At 42.0% G+C, this 5,476-nt stretch overlaps 1 non-coding gene across 1 annotated transcript; it reads right to left on the reverse strand.

Moving 5' to 3' along the window:
• Positions 1–1,342: 1,342 nt before the first annotated feature.
• TRNAF-GAA lies at positions 1,343–1,415 on the reverse strand. Its single transcript has one exon. It is a non-coding gene; the product is annotated as a tRNA-Phe (tRNA).
• Positions 1,416–5,476: the final 4,061 nt, after the last annotated feature.

Below are 5,476 nucleotides of genomic sequence, written 5' to 3' on the forward strand. Positions count from 1 at the left end.
CTAGGCATGTTATGGCGCTGCAACTAGGAAAACTGAGGCACAGTGATGTGATTTGCACAGAATTTTCAGTTGTTTTGATGGAGAATAAAAGTTAATGCTGTTTTTCCTTTGCAGTAGGTTGTAGCTGTCAGAGTTACGTAACAAAGCTTAATTTAATTGCATTGAAGAAGAACAAGGCTATGAACTCCACCAGTTACCAGGCAAAGGACTCAGAGCAATTGGATGCTTCACAATTTGTTTGAGCCAGTCCATAATGCCTCGACTTAGCACTTCCTCATTTCACCGCATTTCCCCTCATTAACAGCCAATTAGACAATTAAGCTACTTCTTCTTCCTGCAGCCAAATATGACCAAATATTAGCTTTATGCCTTCCATGGAACTGTTATTGAGGACCACCCAGCCAAGGTTGAACACTAATGACGCCCTGCTACCTGATAAGATGCTGAGCAATGTGATCTCCATTAGCATGGAGGTGGCATTCATTCCAGCTGACTTTCCCACCTCCAAAGAAGGCTGCAGCTAGCTCTGAGAGGAACAAACATACCATAGAAGGGAAGCAGGCTCTGCCAAGTACTGCAGAAATGGGACACAGATGGTATCTTAAATGAGAACGGAAGTTTATTTGGGGGCTCTGCACTTGACGTAGCACTGCAGCTCTTGCAGCTCTTGCAACAGATGACAGACTAGGATTTCAGAGCTGGTGATGAGATAATTTTGAAGCAGTCTCTCTACACAAAGCTATGAGCTTGTATAAAATAAATTAAAATCAAATAAGATGAAGGAGAATAATAAGAAAGAAAAGAAGAAGAAGAGAAGAAAAAAAAAAGAAGTTGTAGAAACAAATAAGTGGTTCTGTAAGTATATGTATGTATTAACTTCTACTATATCCAGTTTACTAATATTCCAATATCAATCACAGCTGTTGTTGGCTGGTTAGTCAGCCCATATGTTTGTGCTGATTGGCCAGCTAGCCACTGCTAATGGGAATATATGAGGATTACATTTCCTTCTGCATCTGTAAACTTGTGTCTGTCTCTCTACCCACAGAATCACGGAATAGTTGAGGTTGGAAGGTCTCTTGAGGTCATCAGGTCTAAACACTCAGCTTGAGTGGGGCTGCTTAGAGCCAGTTGCCCAGGACTTTGGCCAAATGGCTTTTAAATTCCTCCAAGGATGAATTCTGTCGTATCTATCTGAGCAATCAGTACCATGTTTCTCAACCTCTCCTTTTGTGATAGATGCTCCAGTCCCTTCAACATCTTCCTGGCTGGTTTCTCCATGCTGTGTCTTTCTTGTGCTGGTGAGCCCAGAACTGGAATGACCAAAACTACTGCAAAACACTGCTGAAGCCCGGGATTGAACCAGGGACCTTTAGATCTTCAGTCTAACGCTCTCCCAGCTGAGCTACTTCAGCCCTGCCCTAGCATGATTATTTGCAAAACCTGATGTGGTATAATTATTTTTCAGACCTATTCAGACAAGCTTTCTTTACATACATTAGCTTGTGAGTCAGAGAAGTCATTTCAGGGCATAGATGGCTCAAAAGCAATGGTTTTGCCAACTGCATCAATGCAGGCTCTTTGTCACTGTAAATCACCTCTCTAAATACAGAGGCTCTGTGCGAGAGACTTTAATAACAGCGTGCTTCTGGGTGTTGTATAGTGGACAAGCAGGGAAACAAAGATTCTCTTCCTTAAGGGCTTAAAAAAAAAAAAAAAGTACATTTACCTGCAGGTTAGGGAAGGAAACAATCACTTACAAATAATTTCAAGGAAATAGAGAAGGAGATAGATCTCTATGACCATGAAGCTACTGACAAGGCAGTTCATGTCAGATGGCATCTGTGATGAAGCAACACAATCATAGAATGGCTTTGGAAGAAGGTCCCCAAATTCTTTCTCCACAGAGCTGCTCTAAACAAGTTCTTCTCCCTGTTTGCCCGTATATCTGAGATTGCCCTAGTCCAAGTATAAACCCTTACACTTGGCCTTGAACCTAATTAAGTTCTCGTCAGCCTACTTCTCAAGTCTGTCCAGGTCCCTCTGGGTGCTATCTCTTCATTCTGTTGCATGAACTTCACCACTCAGCTTAGGAGTTTCTCTATTAGTACAGTAAGTTGTTGTGCTGGGTAAACTTCTCTCATATCACTGTATGAATATGCCTGGCTTCCATTCCCCATCTGACAGATTGATGTGAAAGGATTAGCCCAGCTGTACGAAAACCCCGATTCCACAGTGGGGTCAGCAAAAAGATACTACAAATAACTCCTGTTATATTTTGTGTCTGGTAGAGACAGCAAACCTGGCATATTGCTCAGGGACTTGAAGTCATAGCACAGTGATTTGGTGTCAGTCCTGAAGTGGAAATGAACACTCCTCATTGACTGTCTTATTGGCTCACATCCACTGGGACCTCAGGATCCAAAAGAAAGTAGTTGGGGATTGTTCCCATCAAGTCCATCCAATTATTCCTGAAAGAGGATCAGACAAAATCTTTTTAGTAAGAGCAACCCTCCTGAAAAGAAAATATAATTGATCATTATTTTTTTTAATAAACGAGAACAAAACTTCCATAAAAACAAGGCCATAGGTTCAGAGCAGGTCTGTGTATATTTATCTACAGAAGATGCTTGTGAGAGCAGTTTCTTCAGCACAATGACTAAGGATCCTACAAATACAGTTTGGAACAGCCTGCAGGAATAGAAAACTCTTTCTAGAATGTTGTTACTCATTTGGATACAGAAGGCAGAAAGAAAAAGATCTGCATAGCCAGATGATTTCTTAGATGACTATTGTGGAGTCTGTCACAGTTGTTTACTTTGCTCTTGAAGGGATACTAATGTTTAGCGCATGCATCTGCTCCAGGTCTATTTATTCTCTAAAGACTAGGTCTATTCTGAAACAACGGTACCTAGGATTCTGTTGAAGGAGACCTTGAGTACTTTGTTCTTAAGAGCTGTAAGCCACTTAGCATTACCAATAGCCATGAACCCCACTGTCAAATTCCTAGAAGGCAAAATGGATATATCAGTCTGAGAGGTAACAAGGACCACAAGAGAAGCAGGGTTTTTCCTTAGCCTGGCAGGACTTTTTCTGCAAGCCGTAGAGGTATGAAAAATGTTCCTGGTGTAGGATTTATTTCACCTGACTTCTCAAAGGCCAGAAAGGCAGAACTCTCTCCCACCAATCACTAGAAAGAACTCTAATAGAAGTAGGAAACACTGGTGGTGAGTTCACAAAATGGATTTTCCTTAAAAACAGAATCATAAAATCATAGAATTGTTTGAGTTGGAATGGACTCTTAAAGGTCATCTAGTTCAACTCCTCTGCAATGAACAGGGGCATTTTCAGCTAGATCAGATTGCTCAGAGCCCTGTCCAGCCTGACCTTGAATATCTCCAGGGCTGGGGCATTCACCACATACGTCTCTGTCCTGATGCACAGTGTGTGGCTTGGGGACTGGGTATAAGCTCAGAAGTTAATACACAGATTTAATGAAGTCATAACATACTCTTATGGGGTTCCCCAGAAGTTGTGTTATGCTCATTGCAAGATGGACTGGTTCCCAGCAAAAGCTTGTTCTCACATTAGAACTCACAGCCCAGATCAATTCTGGATCTATATAAATCCCTGCCTAGCACTCATGCTGATCTCACTATTCCTGAATCCTTTGAGTCTGTGCATTGGGTCTGGACTCTCAGCTACTTGATCTAGCTGTAGATATCCCTGTTCATTTCAGGAGTGTTGGACTAGCTGACCTTTAATGGTCCTTTCCAACCCAAATTATTCCTTGATTCTATTATTTAGGTCTATCTAGAATGAAAGAGTCAGAGCAGAAGAAACTTCTCAAGACAGTGGTGCCACCTAATGGGAAAATTCCCAGAGAATCAATTTCTCGGAAGTCAAATCCTTAATTGGAGCGTTGCTAGGTGACGTAGAGATGGAAATCAGTAGCTCTGATGTAAGTCTCTCTTTTTTTGCTGCTTTACGACCATCTATCCGTCACTCTGTTCCTTTTTCCCCAGCATCTGAGCTACACACATGAGACCGCCCTGGGAAATTAATTCCGCTTCCTGCTCAGATCCATTCTCAGCAATCCCGGATGCTCCTGAAGCGTTTTTGACTTTCTCAATGCTCAGAGTCTGTCTGGTGAGGAAATTATCACAAATACTCATGTTTAAAAAAAGCCCAAAAAAATAAAAATCAAACCCAGCAAAGAAGAGAATGAAGTTCTGTTGGAGAGATCAGGACTCTGTCGGTTTCTGTAGCTTTTCTCCTTTGCCAACAAGCAGTGAGAGAGGCTGTGTTGCAAGCTCCATTCATTGTTGCAGCTCAGCAATATCTGGAGACAGACTTTGGCTCTGCAAAACAAGCACTAATGTCTCCAAAGTATTTCCTGACAGAAGTTCCCACACCACAACCCCCTGCAGCCACTTTACATCATAAGTAATCATTTAAGTGGGAAGGAACAAGCTGCAAAGCCTATGCTGGCCTCAGGGGACTATTTTATTCCCTGATTGTGTTGTCTTCCCAACAGCTACACCTATTTCCTCATGGCAATCATCCTTGCCAAAGCACCCCTGCTGCCATCATTTCATGGGAGCATGTTATAGCAGTTAGATCCAAGTCTTGATCTTTCTCGGATCTCAGCTTTGCTTTGCCATCAGTGAATCATGTGTGTTAAGCTGTCTCAGTCAGCTGCTCCTTATTTCATATTTTCTATCGTCAAAAAGTCATTTTTAAGAGTCTTCCTTTTTTCTTACTGATGCAAAGATGCTTGCAAGTGCTGGCAAAAATAAATAAGTAAGTAAGTAAATGTTGAGATAGATCAAAACTTTAGTTCTGTTATTGGGAAGAAGGTGCAAGCTAAGTTATGGTGGGGATTTGGACCCACTTTCAGTGCCACACTGAAATCAAATACCATCCTCACAGGTAATGTAGCAACTCAACACAACTTCAGTTTCATGGCTGAGTAAGGAATTAACATCTAGGGCAAAGGGGAGAAACTGGCAGTTAAGAGGGCTTGAGTCATTAATCCTAGCAGGGATCTGGGCTCTGCTGGTAATGATGACTCTTGATGACTTTACAGCTGGTGCTGCTTGAAGCTCTGAGCACTGCCTGCAAGAGCTGTATGGGCACCAGTAATTATCCTCAGAGCTCAGGTGATTTCCAATGTCTTTCCTTCTCATATCCCATGAGTCGAATTCAAGAAATCTAAAAAGGGATTCATCTGTTGTAAAGATGTCTTTGGAAAGTCTGTGTGTCTAAGGAATGATGTTTGGAGCACCCTATGAGCTGGGTAATAAAGGGCTAAGCCCCAGTGAGAAGTGGAGGAATGACTATGTATCATGCCAAGAGTGATACAAGGGTAAGTTCAGCTACTAATTTAGCTTGCTAGACTAATCTAGACTTGCTAGGGTAAAGGAAGAGGCTATATCACAGATTCACAGAACCTTAGGGGTTGGAAGGAACCTCT

Source organism: Coturnix japonica, chromosome 2 (genome assembly GCF_001577835.2).
Source record: "Coturnix japonica isolate 7356 chromosome 2, Coturnix japonica 2.1, whole genome shotgun sequence".
NCBI classification, from domain to species: Eukaryota; Metazoa; Chordata; class Aves; order Galliformes; family Phasianidae; genus Coturnix; species Coturnix japonica.